At 46.0% G+C, this 23,097-nt stretch overlaps 1 long non-coding RNA gene across 2 annotated transcripts in view; it reads left to right on the forward strand.

The window, feature by feature from the left end:
* Positions 1-476: 476 nt before the first annotated feature.
* Positions 477-23,097, forward strand: part of LOC142310321 (uncharacterized) — a 327,398-nt gene continuing 304,777 nt past the window's right edge. For both annotated transcript variants that reach the window (XR_012754127.1, XR_012754128.1), the window contains exons 1-2: positions 477-1,207; positions 13,045-13,150. This is a non-coding gene — a long non-coding RNA (uncharacterized LOC142310321). The remainder of the gene's footprint in view (positions 1,208-13,044; positions 13,151-23,097) is intronic.

Below are 23,097 nucleotides of genomic sequence, written 5' to 3' on the forward strand. Positions count from 1 at the left end.
CTGCAACCTCACTAAAGTCGGTAAGAAAGATGCCAGAGCTCCTCTTCATCCAATCCATTCTCAGAAACCAAACGAGCTAGTTGCTCTTGATCATGTGAAGCTAGCACCAACTCGTTCAGGCTACACGTATGCTTTAACCATGGTGGATCACTATACTAAGTGGGTTGCTGTTGTGCCAGTAAAAGACCTTACAGCTCGGACTACAGCTATCACCTTCTACCATGAATATGTGAGACATTACGGTTGCCCTGAGGCAGTCCTCACAGATCGTGGATCTGCCTTTGAGTCACAATTATTTCAAGAAGTCTGCCAATGCCATGAATGCAAAAAGCTGAGAACAACCGCCTATCATCCCCAAGGGAATGGCCTCTGCGAGCAAGTCAATCAGACCTTCATTAATATGCTGCGAACAGCATCTGTTAGCAAACAAGCTGAATGGCCTCAATTGCTTGACGAGTTAGTGGAAATCTACAACAATACTGTCCACTGTTCTACAGGCTACTCACCATATTATCTGATGTTTGGAAGACAAGGTCAGCTCCCAAAAGATCGTTCTCTTGGAATCCAAGTCCCTGACGTGATCTATCCCCTGCCAAAAACTGATTGGGTCTCAGAGCATCAGCGAAGAATACACGAAGCCCAACAGATTGTTGATTACCGCATGGGTGAAGCTCACCGTCAACAAGAAGAGAGCTACAATCAAAGAGCTAATGCTTCCCCACTTCAAGTTGGAGACAAAGTATGGCTAAAGAAGTACCACCGCACAGGAAAACTTGATTCACTCTGGGAAACAGAGCCATACACAGTTACAGCTATCCCATATCCTGAGTCAGATGTCTATGAAGTGAAGAAACCCGGAATGGCCCCACAGATGGTGCACAGGAACCGCATGAAGCTATGCACCAAAGAGGATCTACTGGTGATGTCATCACCTCCTCCACAAGTCATGTCGGTCTACACACCAATTCCTGCAATGGAAACACCAGCCAGACAACCTACTGTGGAAGAGTCCCTCTACAACACTCAATTTATCCTTCCATGCTATCAATATGTCCCCGTCTCGGTTCCTGCTCCAGTTGCTGCTCCTCTGCCAACTTCACCTGATCCAGCAAACAATATCTTTCCTGCTCAAGAGGAAGATCAAGTGTTGAGGTGTTCAGAGCGAAGCACAAAAGGAACACTTCCAGCCCGCTACAGAGACTAAAAGGTCATATCCTTTTCCATGAGTATATAATCTTGTGTTTATTTATTTAGCTGAATAGTCAGTTTAGTAATGTTTAAGCCTCTGCACCTGGGTAATACCAAGCACCTTGTTTATTATTTGCACAATTTTCTGTATACAGCCATGGACTTATTGACTGTTTGTTGCCACTAAAGTGCCTTTCAAGAGCCTTTCATATGGACAATAGTATATTGCGGAAAGAGACTCTATCTCATATTGGCACTAACACATTCATGTTTTGCATTTGTTCATTGCCTATTGTTCTTCCGTCTGGCTGCATATTCTTGCCTTATTGTTACTATGCCTTAAATATATATTTCCTTCCTTTCTTAGCAGTCCTCCACTCGCACAATCGCCGAGGACTGCTCACCTTCAGAGGGGGAGTATGTAGTGGCCCGGTCCAGATTGTGTCTGTTTCTTTAAGTACATTCACTTTTATGTAATATTATGCTATATGTTATAAGTAAAGCATTTTTCATTTGTTGTGTTCTAGCACCATCTACTAGTGAAAACTGTAAGAATCTGAAGTGTTCATTGGGTGTTATCCTATTGGCTAGTTCTTGGTCACATGGCTCAATAGGTGGAGCTATTCTCCAGCCTCTGTCTGGAAAGAACTGGAATGAGCTGGTTCTGGCTGAGTCTCCTCTGAGGGAAGACATTATGTGGAGTTTCTCTTCACCACAAGACTGCTGCTAGGCCCGAGGCCTAGAATTTCAGCATTTCCTGACTTTTACAGCCAATATGCTGAAGGCTTCCTATCATGAATCCTCACTGGCTAGATATACATTGTGCATCTCTTCAGACAGTACTGTGTTCCTGCTGTATTAAAGCAACTGTTATCCCCAAGACCGTGTCTGTGGACTGTCCATCAGCTGTGGATACTGTGTGGGGGTGGAGAGAAGGGAACATCAGGGCCTTGTAGACCACCCAGGGAACATGGCCCCTGCACCCTTGTGCCAGAACAGCAACTGTGACATATAGAACATTTGAGGTCCTCTGTCCCTGGGCCCTTACACTTACAGGGGGCGACAAGTCTCCTTCTTTTGGGAATGCAAGGTCCACGGGGGGAGGGACTGGTCCATAGTCCGAAGACGAGGATGATAAAAGGAAAAAGCATGTGGCAATGGATGTATCTGTGTCACTAAAGAGGAGGGAGGATTCCTCCGCTGAGGCAGAAGATAGGAAGGGGAGTGGGAAAACGTAAGCTGTCTAACTCAATCACCAATGATGGTGGTACCCACTCAGTTGACGTTGGCGTCCATTAATGTCACCAGTAGTCAAACTGAGAGAGCAAACCAGACCTTGGAAACCTATTGGACTCAGGTCAGGTGATTGGCTGGGCAATATTGCAGCTTTAGTTTCTTTCACAGATACCAATTGAGAGTTTCCTTGACTGTGTGTTTGGGATCATTGTCTTGCTGAAATGTCCAGTCTCATTTCTGCCTTATCATTCTAGTAGATGGCAGCAGATTTTTATCAAGAATGTCTAGGTACACCTGTCCATTCATCCGTAGTACCAGCTCCTAGCAGTAGTAAGAAGCCCAGTCTTGACACTTTCAAGAGCTGGCACCACTCTAGCCCAGATTGGGCTGTGGAATTACTCTGACCAGGAGTTTTAGGACCCTATTACAAACTCTTGTTCTTCTTATATCTACCCTTGGGTATCCCATGGTTTCAAGAATGTTTAATGAGAACTCTCAGTTTTACTTTGGTGAGACTGTTCCATTCTCCACTAAGGTTATTATCTTTGCAAGGACAAAACCTTTTGAGATACACCGTCATCGTAGGCGGGTCTATGACGTCATTGGATGGATCCATGGTGATGCTTATGGGAGGGTCTGTCATCATCTGGTGGATCCATGCTGATGGTAGAGTCTGTGATGTCATCGGTGGCCATCTTAGTTATATCTGAAAACCTGGCTTATGTATAGAGAATCGATTTCATTGAACACACTTCTCACAATCCTCAGCATACAGAGGTTAATTAAGTATTTGATCTAATAGCTCTTCTCAACACACCCACTGGTGTTCGCAGGGTTACTCTAGAAGACCTTATATCACTAGTAGTTTTCCTCTCAGGAGCTCACTATTGTGAAGTGTTTTTAATGTCTTTATAGGATTTTTTTTTGCTTTTTATCCTAGTCTAATTAAAAGTTATATTTTAATGTCACTTCCCTGCTATCATCTAACAACTTTAGTTGTTTACTCCTACACACTTGTTTATTTTGCACATTTTTGCTTCTAAGGGTATCCTGTATTATATCCCAGAGCTGCACTCACGATTTTGCTGGTGAAGTCACTCTATAAATACAATACATTACTTATCCTGCACTGATTCTGAGTTACATCCTGTAGATCTTTTATTCTAAAAGTAAAAAAACATAACAATAAGAACAGAAACATAACAAAATATCAATAACAGAAAATAGCATACTGAGCTCTGGTTCACCGCTCGCTTGCTCCTCACGCACATCATTACATACAACTTTCAAACCAAATATATACACAATATTAACTAATAATAACTAATTATATAACCATCTTCTGGTCCAGTTGCCAAAAAAAATAACAACCAAAATAATAAATAAAATAAACATTAGGCCGTCCGGCAAAGCTTTTCTTTTTGTTTTGTTATATATACTGTGTGCGTGTGTGTGTGTGTGTATGTATATATATATATATATATATATATATATATATATATACACATACATATACATATATACTGTATATCACATATATATATATATGTAATATATATATATATATATATGTATGTGTGTATATATATATATATATATATATATATATATATATATATATATATATATATACACGGTATATATATATATATATATATAACACCCTACACTCCAGACCACCATTCCAACCCCTGTACTGGCCTGAGAGCTGGTCCTGCTTCTCATGCCCAAGTCCATGTCCAGCGTCCGTGGACCAGATCAGGCAGCGCCAGTGTGTAACCCAAACCCCAATGTCCCAAAATTCAAGAAGATGAACCCACATCCCCTTTTTTCCCACCACCCAACCTAACACCCACACCCATATCTACACATATATACAAATTATACAAAAACAAAAATAAACAACATAACCATGACCAACAAAGTCCAAGTTCAGCACCCGTAGCCCTGCATCACTGTATACTGATCAAAACAAAAATCTACGGTGTCAGCCCACCACCAGGAAAGGAGATGAGTAGACTAAGGCACACTAAAAGAAAAGCCCCCTCTAGAGAAGAGCCGCCTACACGTGCCCAGTCTCTCATACTTCAGAGAGCGCACCAGGTCACCCAGTATTTTCCTAAACACCGTGCATTCCACGTGTGATACCTAACCCCTATGATAACTAGATATAAGGTGCAGCGGTCCTGACCACCGAGGTCTGTGAATACTCCATTGGCCCATTCGGCATAGGAGAAACAGGCCAGCTGAGGCCAGCCAATGGAGGCTCCCACCCTGTTGCATACCTCTGTGTTAAAGGGAGAACTAAGCAGGAAATGGTCCATGCTTTCTAGCATGGTACCACACTGCTCAGAAACTAAAGCTCAGAGTTCATAGAAGGAGTCCATGGGACCTTCAGAATTCGAAGAGTGTTTGTGTGGAAGAATGGTCCAAAATCTACCCGAGCAATGCATGCCACTAGTTTCTCCATTACAGGACATGTGTCTTGAAGCTGTCATCACTAGAAAGGCTTTTGTACGAAGTATTACATAAATTTTAACCAGCGTGTTCAATACTTTTTCCCTGTGTAATTTCTCATTATTACAGATAACTTAATATATGGACATCTATGATTTGATTTTCTTTGCCTGTGTGGATTGGTTGGGTTGTCATCGACATCTGGTGAGAAATTCATGCCGTATAGTCAGTGAAGGACAGTTAGTTGAAATGTATTCAAGCCATGTATGCTGTATTGTTAAAAAGACGATAACAAGTAATGTGCCGCCACATGTGGCCATTGTACCTAGGTCTCTGTCCATAACAAAAGATGTAAAAACCTAGCTTTCTACCTGCCACGTACTTTATACATGTTTCACCAGTTCCAACAGTAAGCTTAATTTTATTTTTATAAAATTGACCTTTAGTCCTTCCTTTACATCTGAGGTTCCTCAGTCATCTGAAGGTATACATTCCTACTGCACACTTCAGGCCGAGTTGACTACCTTGTGTGTGACTATTATGTGCCGCTCCTCATCTAACGCTCCGGCACTGTTAGAAACTATTCCGTTTGTGGTTTCTGGACCCTGAAAGGAATATAAATACTGTACACTTGAAGTTTTTAGTTGAGAAAAGATAGAAACTTGTTTTCTGCTGATATTTTTCTACACTGATAGTAATGGTTGGTGGGGGATCAGTATAGCGAGATAGCAGCAGACACATCAGCACACAGTGTTCGCTATCACAGATTGATAACAGCATGGGCAGGTCTATCAGGCGGAAACAGCAGGAAGACTCCAGCTATACTTCACTAAAGACAGAGACTTCAGAAGTAGGACGGGGTAAATTCCTAAACCATTATAAGACAATGAGAAACAAGCAGATAGAGAGCAGTATTACGCTATGGTCATGTCTCCATCTGAGAAAAAAGGTCTGATTTAGTTAATTCGATTCTGATCAGGGTTTGATCAGAGTGGGATCCATTTTTCTAGAAAGTGGAGAATGAAAAAAAAAGTTTCTCTAAATTCTCCATTCTATCGGTATGTAAAATTCGGATGGCACATGTCATCTAAGGGCAGACCTATAGACTTAAATTTCTGAGTGCCACCGTGCATACTAGTGATGAGCGAATATATTTGGTAGTATTCGTTACTCGCACAAATATTAAGGTATTCGCGATATCTGTAACTCGTTGAGTATTTTGATATTTGCATTGTGTGTTTCAAGACCCCTCTCAGCATGTTTGGCGCCTGATTTTCAGCCACTAAACATGCTGGGATTACCTTCCAATCACAGTAATGTCGTAGACATCTTTGCTACTAGCATTACTTTGATTGGGAGGCGCAGTGAAAGAAAATTACTTACTGAGACTCCCTGTGGCTGTCACACTACTGCTGGGTCCACTCATTAGATCTCATACATATTCACTGCTTCCCCCACCAACCTTCTTTACTGGCGTCTGTGATTGGCCGCTGTCAAACTGCCAGCGTCTCTGATTGGCTGCCCTCACAGTAGCTGTCTGGGTCCCCTAACGGAGTGTAAAAATAAATAAATTAAATAAATGGTAAACGGGCCACAGTATATAGGTACCCAGCACAGATAAAGCAGACGGCTACAGGCTGCAGCCTCCAGGTGTGTGTGATATCTTGGCTGTGCATCAAAATAAAAGGGACCATATGCAGTGTTTTTTTAAAACTATTTAACTAAATAAATAAATAATTTAAAAAAACAGCGGTCCCCCTCAATTTTGGTACCAAGCCAAGATAAAGCCAACAGCTGGGGGCTGTATTCTAAGGCTTGGAAGGCCCATGGTTATTGGACACCCCTCAACTTAAAAATAGCAGCTTTTAGCAGCCCAGAATTGTCGCATCCAATAAATGCGACAATTCCGGCGCTTTACATGGCTCTTCCTGATTGCCCTGGTGCAGTGGCAATCGGAGTAATATAAGGGGTTAATGACAGCTGTGATTTAACACTAGAACTACTGGACTCGTGACACCTATATAGAAATACATGGTGCAAAGTAGTCAAAATGACTATCTCAGTAGTTCTAGTGTTAATAAGTAAACAGGAAAAAAAACACAACCACACAAATATCCTTTATTTTAAATAAAAACAAACAACCTCTTTCACAAATTTATTAGCTTGAAAAACACCCCTACAGGTTCGACGTAATCCACATGAGGTCCCACGACGATCCTGGCTCTGATACATCCAGAGTCTGCAGTGACTGATAAAATGATCGATCACTGCAGACTCTGGGAAACAATGACAGCAGCGGGGGGACCTGGCAGTGAGAAACGGTGACGTCAGTCAGGTCACTGGCGTTCACACTGGGGGCTCCGCGCTGCCCTCCGTGAAAGTGAAACCCGTTGCTCTCAGTGAAAAAGTGAACCCACTGCCAGGTTGTTGGACTGTCGAATTGGAGAACACAGCCACAAGACAATCCAGCATTGGATTCCACTTTCACTGAGTGCAGCATGGGAAGCCCCAGTAAGACCTCCGGTGACCTGATTGTCGGATTACTGTGGCGCCGTGTCCCACATTCTGGTAGTCAGGTCACCTAACTTCACATTTGGGTTACAATGGGAACCTCAGCTGTTAACTCAGGATTGTTGATATTTTTCAGCAATTTTAGTTCTCAAGTGTTCAGACAGTTCTTTTCTCCTCTTCCAGTTCTCCATGCTTAGTGCGGCACACACTAAGGCCCCCTTCACATGTCAGTGATTCTGGTACGTATGTTGCAGTTTTTACACATACCAGAATCACGGACATACGCAGACCCAATAAAATCAATGGGTCTGCGCACACATCAGTGATTTCTTACTGACGTGTTTCCATGCGGTGCACACGCATGTCCATGTGTTCCACACAAAGACATGTCCGTTTTTCTCATGGACTCATAGTGTGATCCATGAAACGTACCGTAAAAAATACATACATTTAAAATAAAAAGCTTTTTAAACTCACGGTCTTCAGCGTTGCTGTCTCCTACTCTAATTATGCTCATGCATATTCACTGCACAGTTGACCTGGAAGTCGCAGCCGCGGTGAGACAACAGCGGCCAGACACAGCATCACGGGAGATATCAGCACCATGGACAGAAGGCGCTTGGACAGGTGAGTATAAGTTTTAAACCTATATAGAAAACGAGCCATGGATTCACATTTTGTTTAAAAAGGTAAAAAAAGATTTTTATTAAACATTTATGCACAGATAGACAGACAATACAAACAAGATAAGATGTATGGCTTAGTGGAAAACAAACTTATGGGAGTATACAGGTCACAAATACATCGGAGGGGAATAAGTATCCCCAATAGGATATGCAGGTTTGCATTTTTAGATAAGTAAAGCTAACCCGGGGAGCTACCCAGTAAAACCACTGGAAAGAATGAGTATACAAATATAGGTATGTTCAAGGTAATACAACCATAAGAACAACCAAGTGATGTTAAATAATATCCATAAGATGGTAATATAAAGTATAATGCATCAATATTGGTAACCAAATAATACACATCTACCCAATGAATATACAAAGAGCTCTGCACTCACCCATATTACACCCAGTTGACAAAAATACTTCCGCAATCTCTACGCGCGTTTCGCTTGGGCTTCCTCAGGTGAATCTTGTTTGTATTGTCTGTCTATCTGTGCATACAGTGCCTACAAGTAGTATTCAACCCCCTGCAGATTTAGCAGGTTTGATAAGATGCAAATAAGTTAGAGCCTGCAAACTTCAAACAAGAGCAGGATTTATTAACAGATGCATAAATCTTACAAACCAACAAGTTATTTTGCTCAGTTAAATTTTAATAAATTTTCAACATAAAAGTGTGGGTCAATTATTATTCAACCCCTAGGTTTAATATTTTGTGGAATAACCCTTGTTTGCAATTACAGCTAATAATCGTCTTTTATAAGACCTGATCAGGCCGGCACAGGTCTCTGGAGTTATCTTGGCCCACTCCTCCATGCAGATCTTCTCCAAGTTATCTAGGTTCTTTGGGTGTCTCATGTGGACTTTAATCTTGAGCTCCTTCCACAAGTTTACAATTGGGTTAAGGTCAGGAGACTGACTAGGCCACTGCAACACCTTGATTTTTTCCCTCTTGAACCAGGCCTTGGTTTTCTTGGCTGTGTGCTTTGGGTCGTTGTCTTGTTGGAAGATGAAATGACGACCCATCTTAAGATCCTTGATGGAGGAGCGGAGGTTCTTGGCCAAAATCTCCAGGTAGGCCGTGCTATCCATCCTCCCATGGATGCGGACCAGATGGCCAGGCCCCTTGGCTGAGAAACAGCCCCATAGCATGATGCTGCCACCACCATGCTTGACTGTAGGGATGGTATTCTTGGGGTCGTATGCAGTGCCATCCAGTCTCCAAACGTCACGTGTGTGGTTGGCACCAAAGATATCGATCTTGGTCTCATCAGACCAGAGAACATTGAACCAGTCTGACTCAGAGTCCTCCAAGTGATCATGAGCAAACTGTAGACGAGCCTTGACATGACGCTTTGAAAGTAAAGGTACCTTACGGGCTCGTCTGGAACGGAGACCATTGCGGTGGAGTACGTTATCTATGGTATTGACTGAAACCAATGTCCCCACTGCCATGAGATCTTCACGGAGCTCCTACCTTGTTGTCCTTGGGTTAGCCTTGACTCTTCGGACAAGCCTGGCCTCGGAACGGGAGGAATCTTTCAAAGGCTGTCCAGGCCGTGGAAGGCTAACAGTAGTTCCATAAGCCTTCCACTTCCGGATGATGCTCCCAACAGTGGAGACAGGTAGGCCCAACTCCTTGGAAAGGGTTTTGTACCCCTTGCCAGCCTTTTGACCCTCCACGATCTTGTCTCTGATGGCCTTGGAATGCTCCTTTGTCTTTCCCATGTTGACCATGTATGAGTGCTGTTCACAAGTTTGGGGAGGGTCTTAATTAGTCAGAAAAGGCTGGAAAAAGAGATAATTAACCCAAACATGTGAAGCTCATTGTTCTTTGTGCCTGAAATACTTTTTAATACTTTAAGGGAACCAAACAGAATTCTGGTGGTTTGAGGGGTTGAATAATAAATGACCCTCTGAATAAACTTTTCTCAATTTAAAAAAAAAAAATAAAAAAGAAATAACATTCTTTTTTGCTGCAGTGCATTTCACACTTCCAGGCTGATCTACAGTCCAAATGTCACAATGCCAAGTTAATTCCGAATGTGTAAACCTGCTAAATCTGCAGGGGTTGAATACTACTTGTAGGCACTGTAAATGTTTAATAATCTTTTTTTTACCTTTTTAAACAAACTGTGAATTCATGGCTCTTTTTCTATATAGGTTTAAAATTTGCATAGGAGCCTTTCACAAACGAATTGTGATTAAATTTAGTCCTAGTTTCTGGCCTACACTGAGAGGTTCAGGTGTTAACTATTCTGGCTGTCAGATGTGTTTTCTAGGTGAGTATAAGTGCCTGATCTCCATGTATTATCATGGTTAGCACACAGAGATCACACTAAATCATGGCACATGGAGGGATACACCTTTATCACGTCAGTGAAAAATGTGTGTTTTTCACTGACGTGTGAAGGGGGCCTAACACACAGTGTAAAGACTGAGTCAACTTCTCCCATTTTTATCTGGTTTTAGGTGTAATTTCCATATTGCCCACACTTCTTACTTGCCAGAGGTGAGTTTGTACTAGCATTCCATGCTTAAAACAAAGTTTTTGACCCACAATTTTGGAAAGGTGCCAATATTTTTGACTGGCCCATTTTTGGGGTTCTGTGTGAAATTATGTCCAATTTGCCTTTTTTTTCCTCTCTCTTTTTTTTTTTAATACACACAAAGGAAAATAAACATGTGTATGAAAAAACATGTAATTGCAATAATTTTCTTTGAGAAATACTTCATCCTCTGGAACAATGTCCCAAAATTTTTGGCCACAACGACTTTATATTCTTGTACCTGAGGTCAGTATTATGTTAGTTATATTCTTGTACATAGGGGACAGTATTATATTAGTTATATTCTTTTACATAGGGACAGTATTATAGTAGTTATATTATTGTACATAGAAAAAGTGTTATAATACAGTGGAACCTTGGTTAACGAGAACAATCCGTTCTGGGACTGTGCTTGTTAACCAAGTTACTCATTCAGCAAAGCAAGATTTCCCATAGGAAATCATTGTAATGCAGACAATTCGTTCCACAACTTGTTAAATGTCCCATCCTGGTCCCCTATTATGCCATTCCACACATGCACAAACACACACAAACATGCACAAACTCACACAAACACACACACAAGCACACATGCACATATTATGCTCACCTTACCTTCCGTTCCCTCGCCGGCCTCCTGGGACTTGCTGTTCACTGGTACGGGCTGTGTATCGGGTTACCATCACGACGAGGGCGGAACTTCCGCACCCAGAGCGCTGACGTCAAAGACAGGAGCCGCTTGCCTCTGATTGGTCAGCGCGCTGCCTTTGAGTAGCGTCTGACAGCCGAAGTTCCTGCCTCGTCGCCATGCTTGCCGATACACATCCTGGAGCCTTAAACTACAGGACCCAGGAGGCTGGCAATGGAACTGAAGGTACACATATTATGCTCACCTTACCTTCCGTTCCATCGCCGGCCTCCTGGGTCTGTTAGTTCGCCGCGAGGATTCCTCTCTCGTCGCGATGAGCCGGCGAACTACAAGAACCATGAGACCGGCGATGGAACGGAAGGTAAGGTGAGCATAATACTGTATGTGTTTGTGTGTGTTTTGTGTGGTGGATGTACGGAAGCGGAAGTGTGTGCAGTGAGGATTTTGCTCGTACAGCAAAGCTTTCTCGTAAACCGAGTTACAAATTTACAGAATATTTGCTTGTTAAGCGAAATTCTCGTTAACTGGGTTACTCGATAAGCGAGGTTCCACTGTAGTTATATCTATCTATATTGTGGCAGTATTATAGTAGTTATATTCTTGTACATAGTGGGCAGTATTACAGTAGTTATATTCTTGTACATAGGAAAAGTGCTATAATAGTTACAGTATATTCTTGTACATGCGGACAGTATTATCCTATATTCTTATTTATGAGGGCAGTATAGTAGTAAAGCGTAAGTGTCCTGCAGCCGGTGGGGTGATATTGAGGACAGATACTAGCTATGAGCTAATGGCGCTTATAGTTATCTTACCATTATTGAGTGTCACACTGAGTTTTTTACAAAGCTCGACGATTGTCATGGCAGCATCAGACACTGTTCACACTACAGATTCTGATAATGAACCCTATGGTTTCCCTGGTGTTTCTGACCTACACAGGCTACACTTCTGGGATTACATGTTGTTGTAAACCTATCACATTTGCTCCCTGCCTTTTTAAGGTGGTGGAATCTGTCTACCCACGCCGACTATAGTTTATTGCTGTGTTGGTCTGTGTGCTGTTGTGTCCAAGTCCTGCTGGTGATTGTATTGCTTTGTACTTGTAGCTGTTGTGGAGATCACCCATCATCTTGTTGCTTCCTCTCTGCTCTTGTTTTCCTCCTTATCACTTATTGTCTTATACATCCTGTGTGCGCGTGCTGTGAGATAGAGTTTTGGTTTCCCCTGTTTGTCCATTTCTGTGGGTTTAATCATATTCCTGTCCAGATACCTCCCTTGGAGGAGGGGGTATAAGATCAGGGCTAGTCAGGAGCAGGACCAGGAAGGCAGCTCAGACATCCTTACCTTCAGAGGTATCTCTATGATCAGGGACAGCTAGGGTCCGCCTAGCCTGAGGGCCAGTCTAGGAGCTCCTGTCCCCTGCTTTCTCCATAACCACCGTGACATTGAGATGGTGGTGTTTTTTCTTGTTTGTGATGATGTTTTAGCTTTATATTTAAAGTTGTACTTGATGATATTCTGGATTACTTTTAGACAAAATCAGTTCCTGCTTTTATAGAAAATATGAAGATGTTTATAAGAAAAAAGTTCAGTCTTGTGTGGACACTTGACTTTCCAGTCACGTGTGTCAGAGTCTGATTTTCGTCCTCTTATCTGAAGCTGCTGCATTAATAACACACAGTAAATGAGCCCCGACAGGATAATGACTAATGACTGAGTAAATGCATCTGGGTACATTAAAGAACCTTATTAAAACGTCCTCTTCCCTTAACATCCACAGGTCGGTAATTAATGACGGCTCCTAAGATGCGATGAGAGCGCTTGGGGCTGAGCAGAAGATCAACAAGTGGATCTTCTGAAGACTTAAAATTACTCAGACTATGAAGGTAAGAGTAATAGATGACTTACATAAAGCTATTGGGCATGTTAGGTATCCCTCCTGATCTCCAAAAAAGGTAGGTTCAGCCCCACATGTATGAGATCACCTTCAATGCTTAATTTACAAATATTAAAATTAAATTACAGCATATTCAATCAGAGTCTTGTGGCGCCCCTGAGGCTTCCGTCGCCACAGGTCATTGCACCCCATCTGCGGTGTGATGCCCCATTCCGGGAGAGGAAGAGGGTGAACTCCGGTTTCCTGGTAAATTCACACTACACCCATTGCTAGGGACACACAGGACCAGGGAAAGTGGCAGGCAACCCTCCCATGCTGCATGCTGAGAGGGGCTGTAAGACCCATCCCTGCTCCCATAGGGTGGTAGCTTAGCAACTGGGGAGGTGGGAGGAGCCACCAGAGAGCAGACAGAGACAGGAAGGTGAAGTTTAGTCAGTTCGCTCAGGGAGTGGGAGAGTGAGGAGTGAGCATGTAGGACGAGAAGAGAAGAAGGAGTCGCAGGGCCACGGGTAGTCCTGAAGGTGCCACGAGCAGTCCTTGTTGGGTACCGCTGCCGAGGGCCCAGAGGCGCTACGGGTAGCTGCAGGCTGCGGTGGCCCGTTCCACAGTGACATCGGTGGAGCGACTAGCTGCGACAGGGGGACGGTCCCTAGACACTGAAGGAGTGAAAAGACAGTCTCCAGACAGTAAAAACCGAGGCCCAGGGAATTGCAAGCTCCCAGGGCCAGAACCCAGAGCAGATCTTCAGAAAAGGGGAAATCAGCCGACAGGTGACCCCCCAGCCTGGAGGCTGTAATGGAGGCCAAGCCAAGTCCATCTACCTAAGGCAAGGCTAGTGAAGTCAGCAGAAAAAGGGACACTAAAGAGAGGGAACCGGATTTCACGCTCGGAATCACCCAGAAGGCGGAGGTCCCTGACAGTGGTCCCAGCAGTCTGAGGGTCCTTGCAAGTGTGACAGAAACAGTGAGTAAAAGAACTGGAACTGCAACTTGGACTCGTCTCTGTTATTCCACCTACATAGACACTTACAAGCACCAACTGTGCCCCGGGCATTGCTCCACCTGTGGGGAGCAGTACCAACACTGCTGCCATAACATCATCCCGGAGGCCTCACACAGCAGCGGCGGCTTAATAGCCGCATACCACAGGTGGCGTCACGAACACCCTTTAACAACCAAGCCACACATTCAACTGACACCCACCAGGGCCACGGAGCCGGGCCCAGCCACCACTGACTACCACCGGACTAGTCCGGCCCGGCACCGGGTGTCCCATAGCCCTGGGGTGGGCGAGTCAACTTTTGGCGTCACGAACAGGATTTCGTGCCCGGTCTAACCGGGTACTGTGCGCCTGAAGAACTGTGTACTTTGTCGAGAAACCGCCGCCATTAGCGCTGCTGAAAGCGGGAAGAAGGGGGGCGTGCAAGAAGAAAGGGCGCGAAGAGAAGCCCCGCCCCCTTGTCCAAGAAAAGCGCGCGAAGCGGTGTCCGCCATAGAAAGCGAAAGAAAAAGAAGTGGTGACCAAATAAGCTGGCCGGCTGGCAGAAACAGCTTAACGACCGATCAACCGATAAAGAAAAAGAAAATGTACCTGATACTAAGCGGAGCGGTACCGGCCGTGATGGGCTGGGCGCCAGTCTGGCGCCAGTTGCTAGTACAGCCTCCGGCCCCGCCTCCAAGAAGGAAAAGGGAGCAGCCGAGTGGCGTGGTCGAGCACTCGAGCAGTGTTCCAGGCAGCATCTCCCAGGCCGGAAGCATGGCGGAGGAGCTGCAGCGAGGTGCCCCAGGAGCCGGAGGAGAGGACCCCGAGCTGGACCTGCTGAGAGAGGAAGTGCGAGCCCTGACCCGGAGGCTGAGCAGCGTGGGAGTGGAAGCGGACCGGTGGAGAGGGGCACCGCTGATACCGGAAGGCCTGGGCCGGTGGATGGACGCCGCGGAGCAGCAAAAGGGTGAGCAAACTGAAACCCCGATCCGTCCGGACCCATGGCCCCGCCACGCGCCCCTGACCAGTCACTTCACCGACCCTCTGGCCTCCCCCGCCGGACCCGCGGAAGCCCGATGGAGCACCGGAGGCCCGCCTGAGACCCCCGCGGACGGAGCTTGGGGTGGGATGACCCCCGAACCGCTAGTGGGCCCCCTGCCGAGTCCCCCTGTGAACCTCCTGGGAATGGCATCCCCGGGAGTGAACTGGGACGCGGCGCCCATAGAGACCAGGGGACTGCAGCGGCCGCTGCGCCCCAAGGAAACTCCCCTGGCCAATGAGCTGACGTGCCAAAGGCTGGTGGTCGAGTACCAGCAGGAGCGGGAACTCCGGGAAGAGAAAAGGAGGGCCCGGGAAGTCGCCAATCTGGCCTCCAAGGAAGAGGTCAGGAAGGCCCTGAAGGGAGCTGAGTGCCCAGTGAAACGGGGCACTGTAGTCGATTTCCGGCAGAAAGGTGGCTGGGGCTTCATCCGGGAGCCTGGCCTGGGCAAGGACGTGTTTGTAGCACGGAGAGACATTGAGGAACACCTGCCCAGAGGCCACCCAGGCCGCGACGCCAAGCTGGGTGATGAAGTGGAGTATACCCGGCTGATGGGGGACCGCGGGTGGTATGCGCTGCATGTGCGCATTGTGCAGGAAGCAGCGGCCCCAGCAGAGCCAGAGTGGTGCCGCACAGCACAAGAGCACAGCATCTCCCCAAGCAGCAGCGCCACCTCCAGACAGACTCAGGCCGCAGAACATTGCAGCCGGCCTGCAACAGTAACCCAGGAGACGCAGACCAGGATCTCCATGGCGCGTGTGATGCAGGGCGCCCGGCCAAAGCAGGGCCCCAGAGACCACAGCAATAGCCCCCTGCAGACAAGCAGCCCCCTGCAGCAGCGCCGTGCAACGCCTACCGGCAGCCCCACTCCAACCCAGGCTGCGGGACAGCGCAGAAGGTCAGGGACCAGTGCCCAAGGGACCCAGACGATGATCTCGTCAGTGGACCTGCTGCCAAGAGCCGTGCCGGAGTGGGATCCTGACATCTAGAGAACAAAGAAGATGAAGAGCTGCCGAACTGTACATAGCCCCTAATTCTTTTTGAAGAAGTCCCTTGTGTTTTGCCCCTTATTCTTTTCGAAGATGACACCCTTTCCTACTGTGCTGCCCCTGATTCTTTGCGAAGACGTCACCCCCCCCATGTTAAGTGCTACCGGGCCACTGAACTGGAATGTGGGCCCCGGTGAATGTTTAGGTGTCATGTCGTACCAGGCCACTGGACTTAGTGGCTGGTGTGTGGTGTATGTGTTTTCTGTCCTACCAGACCATTGGACTTAATGGCTGGTATGTTGTTGATATGTCTGATGCAACCAGGCCATTGGACTTAATGGCTGGTCGAAGATGTTACTTTGTTTGTTTGAAACGAACTGACGGGCTACTGGACTTGTAGTAGCCAAGAATGTAATTAGTTGCACCCGTTGTGCCCCCTACCAGAATTATGGGGGATTTGCCTGAACCGTGCAACGGACTGGAAGTGCACACTTAGAGTTTTCTTTATAAGAAGTTTGCAACGTTCATGATATGTGCCTCCCATAAAGGGAAGAAATGTTTTACTGTTTATGTTATTGCATACAAAATGTTTTTGCAGTGTCTCCCATTTGTTTTTGTTGTTTTTCAGCCCGAGGACGTGCTGGGATTTGCTGTGGGGGAGTGTGGCGCCCCTGAGGCTTCCGTCGCCACAGGTCATTGCACCCCATCTGCGGTGTGATGCCCCATTCCGGGAGAGGAAGAGGGTGAACTCCGGTTTCCTGGTAAATTCACACTACACCCATTGCTAGGGACACACAGGACCAGGGAAAGTGGCAGGCAACCCTCCCATGCTGCATGCTGAGAGGGGCTGTAAGACCCATCCCTGCTCCCATAGGGTGGTAGCTTAGCAACTGGGGAGGTGGGAGGAGCCACCAGAGAGCAGACAGAGACAGGAAGGTGAAGTTTAGTCAGTTCGCTCAGGGAGTGGGAGAGTGAGGAGTGAGCATGTAGGACGAGAAGAGAAGAAGGAGTCGCAGGGCCACGGGTAGTCCTGAAGGTGCCACGAGCAGTCCTTGTTGGGTACCGCTGCCGAGGGCCCAGAGGCGCTACGGGTAGCTGCAGGCTGCGGTGGCCCGTTCCACAGTGACATCGGTGGAGCGACTAGCTGCGACAGGGGGACGGTCCCTAGACACTGAAGGAGTGAAAAGACAGTCTCCAGACAGTAAAAACCGAGGCCCAGGGAATTGCAAGCTCCCAGGGCCAGAACCCAGAGCAGATCTTCAGAAAAGGGGAAATCAGCCGACAGGTGACCCCCCAGCCTGGAGGCTGTAATGGAGGCCAAGCCAAGTCCATCTACCTAAGGCAAGGCTAGTGAAGTCAGCAGAAAAAGGGACACTAAAGAGAGGGAACCGGATTTCACGCTCGGAATCACCCAGAAGGCGGAGGTCCCTGACAGTGGTCCCAGCAGTCTGAGGGTCCTTGCAAGTGTGACAGAAACAGTGAGTAAAAGAACTGGAACTGCAACTTGGACTCGTCTCTGTTATTCCACCTACATAGACACTTACAAGCACCAACTGTGCCCCGGGCATTGCTCCACCTGTGGGGAGCAGTACCAACACTGCTGCCATAACATCATCCCGGAGGCCTCACACAGCAGCGGCGGCTTAATAGCCGCATACCACAGGTGGCGTCACGAACACCCTTTAACAACCAAGCCACACATTCAACTGACACCCACCAGGGCCACGGAGCCGGGCCCAGCCACCACTGACTACCACCGGACTAGTCCGGCCCGGCACCGGGTGTCCCATAGCCCTGGGGTGGGCGAGTCAGTCTGTTTCACAAATGAATTTCTGGCACATGACATTCTCCAAAAGGCCCCCATACACATTGGAGTAATATTGTCCGACCTCGGCAATAACGCTGATTTGTATGGGAGCCCTGCGCGACTGATTATCGGGGAATATATTGATTGGGCAAGTCAGATTTCTGACTGGCAAAGGCTTTGTTCTCCCGGAGATGAGTTGTCAACAGATATGTTTGGTGACAGCTTTCTCATATAGAACACAGGAGAGCTCAGCTGAGAGAGACAACCAAGAAGGCTGTCGGCCAAAGCTTCGTTCAGCCAACATGCTTCTAATCTCTATGGTGAGCTTTACTCATATGCCTCCAGAACTGCCCATACGTTTAACCCTTTATTTTGCTGAATGTGCATGTGTTTTGAATAAGGAAAGGGGAATAAAAGGATATTTACGCTGCAAGATAATTGTGCATTCTAAAATGCTTGTTTCACGCTTATCTTGTCGAGCAAACAGGCTGCCGATCACCTGATGAATGAACAAAGTGCTTGATCCTCAGGTGAAATGATCCTTTATTTTGCATAAAAGATCATCGCACTTGGTTCTTCGTTCTGTGTAAAGTGCTGCCCAAATTCAAGGGCAACCTATGTGCATCGTGTGACCTATTACAGATGATTCAGTGCGCATCATTTACTTTCGTCTGCCTGTGTAAACAGACATTAAAACAACCACCGATTGGTAAAGTTTACCGATCAGCGGTCGTATTGTGTAGCCAGTCAGTCTGTGTAAATAGACCCTTAAGGTATTATTAGACAGTATGATTTTGTAACGATAGTGATTCACGAGCGCGTACTTATCGCATCGCTATTGTGCATACAAGATAATTATTAGAAAAGCTGGAGCAGTCAATGGAAAGTCGTTATTCGTACATGAAAGCATGTATTACATCTTATAAGCGACTTATTACACCATGAATTTTTATGGTGACAAGCGATAATTTTTAAGCAAGTTTATAGAACTGATTTCACAACAATAGAACGATATTATGTGGCTGCAACCCCCAGCCCTGCGCTTATCATGGCTACGTATCAAAATAACCAACCGCATGAAGCTTTTTTTTCTAATTATATAAATAAATAATTAAAAGTACCAATGTGCGGTCCCCCCACTCTTGATACCCAGCCAAGATAAAACCCGACAGCTGGGGGCTGGTATTCTCAGGCTGGGGAGACCCATGCTTATTGGCCCCCCAGGCATAAAATAGCAGCCTGCAGACGCCCAGGAATGTAACATCCATTAGATGCGACAATCCCAGCACTTTACCAGGCTCATCCCGATTGCCTTGGTGCAGGGGCAATCAGGGTAATAAGGGGTGTATCGCAGCTCACAGCTGCCACTAAGCCCTAGATTAGTGATGGGGAGAGTCTGAGACACCCCCACATTACTAATACTGTAAGAGAAAGTAGATGAACAAAAATACCGAAAAAAATCCTTTATTTGGAATAAAAAATAAAAAGAAAACCACCCTCTTTCACCACTTTATTAACCTGAAGGTCCGTAGTAATCCACACGATGTCCCGACTCTGCTACATCTGAAATTACTGAGCGCAATTATGGTACAGGTCCACACGCTGTAACTGCAGGCAGAGAATGAGCCGCACGATGAATAGTGATGTCACTCAGGTTAGTTGCGGTCATAGCTGTAGGTTCCCACAGTCCTCCACCTGTCACCGCAGCTATCCTGACTTTTCGTGGTCAAGTGTCTCAGGGCAAACAGTTAATGTGCTTCATGTTTGTTATAAATACCAAGGATGTTTTTACATTTACAGATATCTGACCAATGTCTGTACAATCAGATCAAGATAAAAAAAATAGCTGTGTATATGGCCAATTGATCTGATGTCACATCGGATTGTAGCATTAAACCCTTTTCATAGAGGCTCACAATCTAACTTCCCTAACACACAACACAGGGAAAACATACAAACTCCTTGCAGATGTTGTCCTTGGTGGGATTTGAACCCATCGCTGCAAAGCAACAGTGCTAACCACTGAGCCACCATGCTGCCGACACATCATGTCACAGTAGGTCCAAAAAAGCCGGTGCATATGCACACTGGCAATCCGTCTAGTTAATTTCCACTGTAAGTGATTGGCAGCAGCAATTGTTTAAATGTCAGCAATCTGCTGCTACATCTTTTTTACAGTTCGAGATCTGTGATTGCTTTGATCGCTGCTGTTACAGACACATGAAAGCAGTATACTACAACAAGCATCTGCTGGACATGGTGCAGGCTCAGCTCCTGAGTCTGATCTATGCAGGCAGACACAACATGGTACCATGTAGACCCCAGTGTAAAGATAGGTATTATTTCAGATCAGAACTAATGAGAAAGATGAGATTACCTGTGGGGCATAAACGGCCATGTCAGACTAATTTAATTTTCTGGGAGACCAGTGTGATTGGTCAGAAATCTGCCATTATGTCTGAAGGAACATATACAGAAAATCCTGTAGAAATCCAGTGCTGCTTCCTCCCTCACTGCATCTTATAGGCTCTGCCTCACACACAACCATCTGGTCACTGACCACATATGGCTTCACAATCTACCGGCAGGGGTCTGTAGCTCTGACAATATCTTTTTTAGTCACTTGTCCTGCTGTGCGGACCAGCTCCGCTCCTCAGACAGTGCTGTGGTCACTTCAAAGACATCTTTAGTTCCTCTGGGGCTACGCCCCGTGATGTTAATAGGGCAATGCCCATTGTGACATTCCGCGGCCTTATTAATGCTAAAGATGCCTATGAGCCACATCGGTGACCTGTCAGAAAAAGACAGGATCAGAGTGGTGCTGCCTGTGAGGACCCCTTTTTGGCTCTTATGACACAGCAAAACAAAATTTCTGGATTCACTCCAAGCAAAGCCCCCGACAATTTGGATTTGGGCAAATCCAAATATTTTTTTCTAAAATTGAAGTTGAGTTAGATTCTTCGCAAACTGATATGCTCTTCCCTAATCACTTTATGTTGTCACTGAGGTTTCTTTTTCTGAGAGGAAGATGCCTAAAAAGCTTAACCTGAATTGATTTTTGAAGAGTTATTACAATTTTTTTTTTGTAAGAATTCATGCACCAATTTCAGTCGTAACAGCAAGGCTGCCATCACTTGCCACCTCGCACATTACATTTCCAGGAATAAATGGTAGGGAAGCCATTTCTTTTTAGTTTACATATAAATGTACTGGAGCGTTTATAAGAGAAGTGTTATTTGCAAAGAATGTTAAGCCTCGTGCTGCCTCCGAGGCGGTAATGTTTTCTTTCTTATTTTTTACCACTTTCCTCTCATTATTCCCTTGTGGAAATTGCTGTCCGGCGCAACGTGTAGGACATTCTGTATTAGAAATTAGACAAAACGTAAAGTGGAACTTATGTTCAGAAAATCACCCCTGCCGCTCTGTGCTTACCTGACCCAGGGGCGATACTGCAGCTGATAAATCTAAACAAGTAGCAGATTTTATGTGGCAAAGCCTGTGTTAAAGGAAATGTAAGGCTATATTCACTAGTGTTTGCATCTACATTTAGTGGCTCTACCGGTATTTACATCCAAACCCCCGCAAAACTGGATTCGGACATATGCACCAACAGAGTCATTGACTATAATGATGCAGATGGAGTCACATTGTGCTTTTTCGTGCATCAATTTTTGCCATATACTCATACTTTCTCCATTGAATTTTAAGAAAATCCAGAGAAAGTAAAAATTGTTAAATCGCAACGGGCTAACACTGCACACAACAGAAATAACAGTCAAAATCTGCCAGCTCTGGTGGTTCTGTACCTGAGCGGGTCCGTCGCGCTCCTGCGCATGCTCTGGCTCCCCGAGGGGTCACCTGTCGCTATTCGCTGGCCATGAGGGGTGGGCTGTTACAATCGGGGGCGGAGCTTGCATGAATGCTCTCTGACTGAGCATGTCATACCCTGGGGGTCACTGGGAGGTGGGACGCCACTGCTTTCAGCATTGGTTTCACTCAGGGGCCCCGGGATGCTGGGTCCCCTGGTGTGAGCTGTTGCCAGCAGATATGGGATGCTGTATATTCTAACATAGTCAGATGGTGGGAGGTTCCCTCCATTCCACTCTCTCTCTCCTTCCGATGTTCTGTGGACAAAGGGTGGGGAATAAGCTGTAAAGACCCAGCCCTGTAAAATGTCTGTTTGGGGTTAATATTCTTAAGAGGGCCAGACAAGAGTCCCTTTTGTGTGTTAACTAGTGTTTGTTGAGTCATTGTTTTCCCCAGGACTATGGGAGCCTCCCACTGTCTGAGAATGTAGATTGCTAAATTAATGTAACTTTCCCCAGCCTCTCTGTCTACCTAACTCAGATGAGAATTACCTATGCAGATTGAAATGCCACCCATTCAGAGCAAAGCCTTATTCCACCAATCCAGTGAAACCACTTTCCCTGAAATGAGTTCCTGGGAGATATAAAAAGGGACTGTTGGAGTCACCAGGTTAGGATTCACTTAGAAGAAACCCAGGTTGGAGACGATTTGGTTACCTGGCTACAGACTTTGCTGTGCTCGTGAAGCTTTCTAAGTTTGTCACTATCCTATTCTCGGTGGGTGCCTGCCAAAAGCAGGGTGCTATTAGTTTGGGGTTTGTGGCCCTGAACGCTCCGAAGGCATGAATAGTCTACTCCCTGGTGTACCAGCGGAAGGGTGAGACTGTTGCCTGTTACATCGTGTGGTTTGCATGGTTTTGTGTTATATGCCTTTGACTGTTGGGGATCCAATAAAGTCTAATTATTGTGGTTTCCGCACCCTGTGTTGTCTGGGTAAGGTTCCACCCATGGGTACAGAGTTCGGGGGTTCAGTTGGGATGAGCCCTGGTCCATGCGGCCTTTCTAAAGGTGGACGGATCAGCGGACGAGAGCATCCACTGACCCCGTGTCTCCACATAGGCGTTGCCTCAGCAAGTCACATGAGTTCTAGGAGGCAGATTTAAACCTGCAATCTGGCCTCCTTAGTTGCTGATTAATTCAGTTGTGTGGGTGGTTCTGTTGATTTGCTTGTGCTGGTTCTCTGAGGTTTCCTTGTGCACTCCTGCTGTAGGGTTCAGCTTTCCTTTGTTTACAGCTGGGTTCAGTTTCCTTTTT

The sequence above is a fragment of the Anomaloglossus baeobatrachus genome, chromosome 5, assembly GCF_048569485.1.
Source record: "Anomaloglossus baeobatrachus isolate aAnoBae1 chromosome 5, aAnoBae1.hap1, whole genome shotgun sequence".
Classification (NCBI taxonomy): domain Eukaryota; kingdom Metazoa; phylum Chordata; class Amphibia; order Anura; family Aromobatidae; genus Anomaloglossus; species Anomaloglossus baeobatrachus.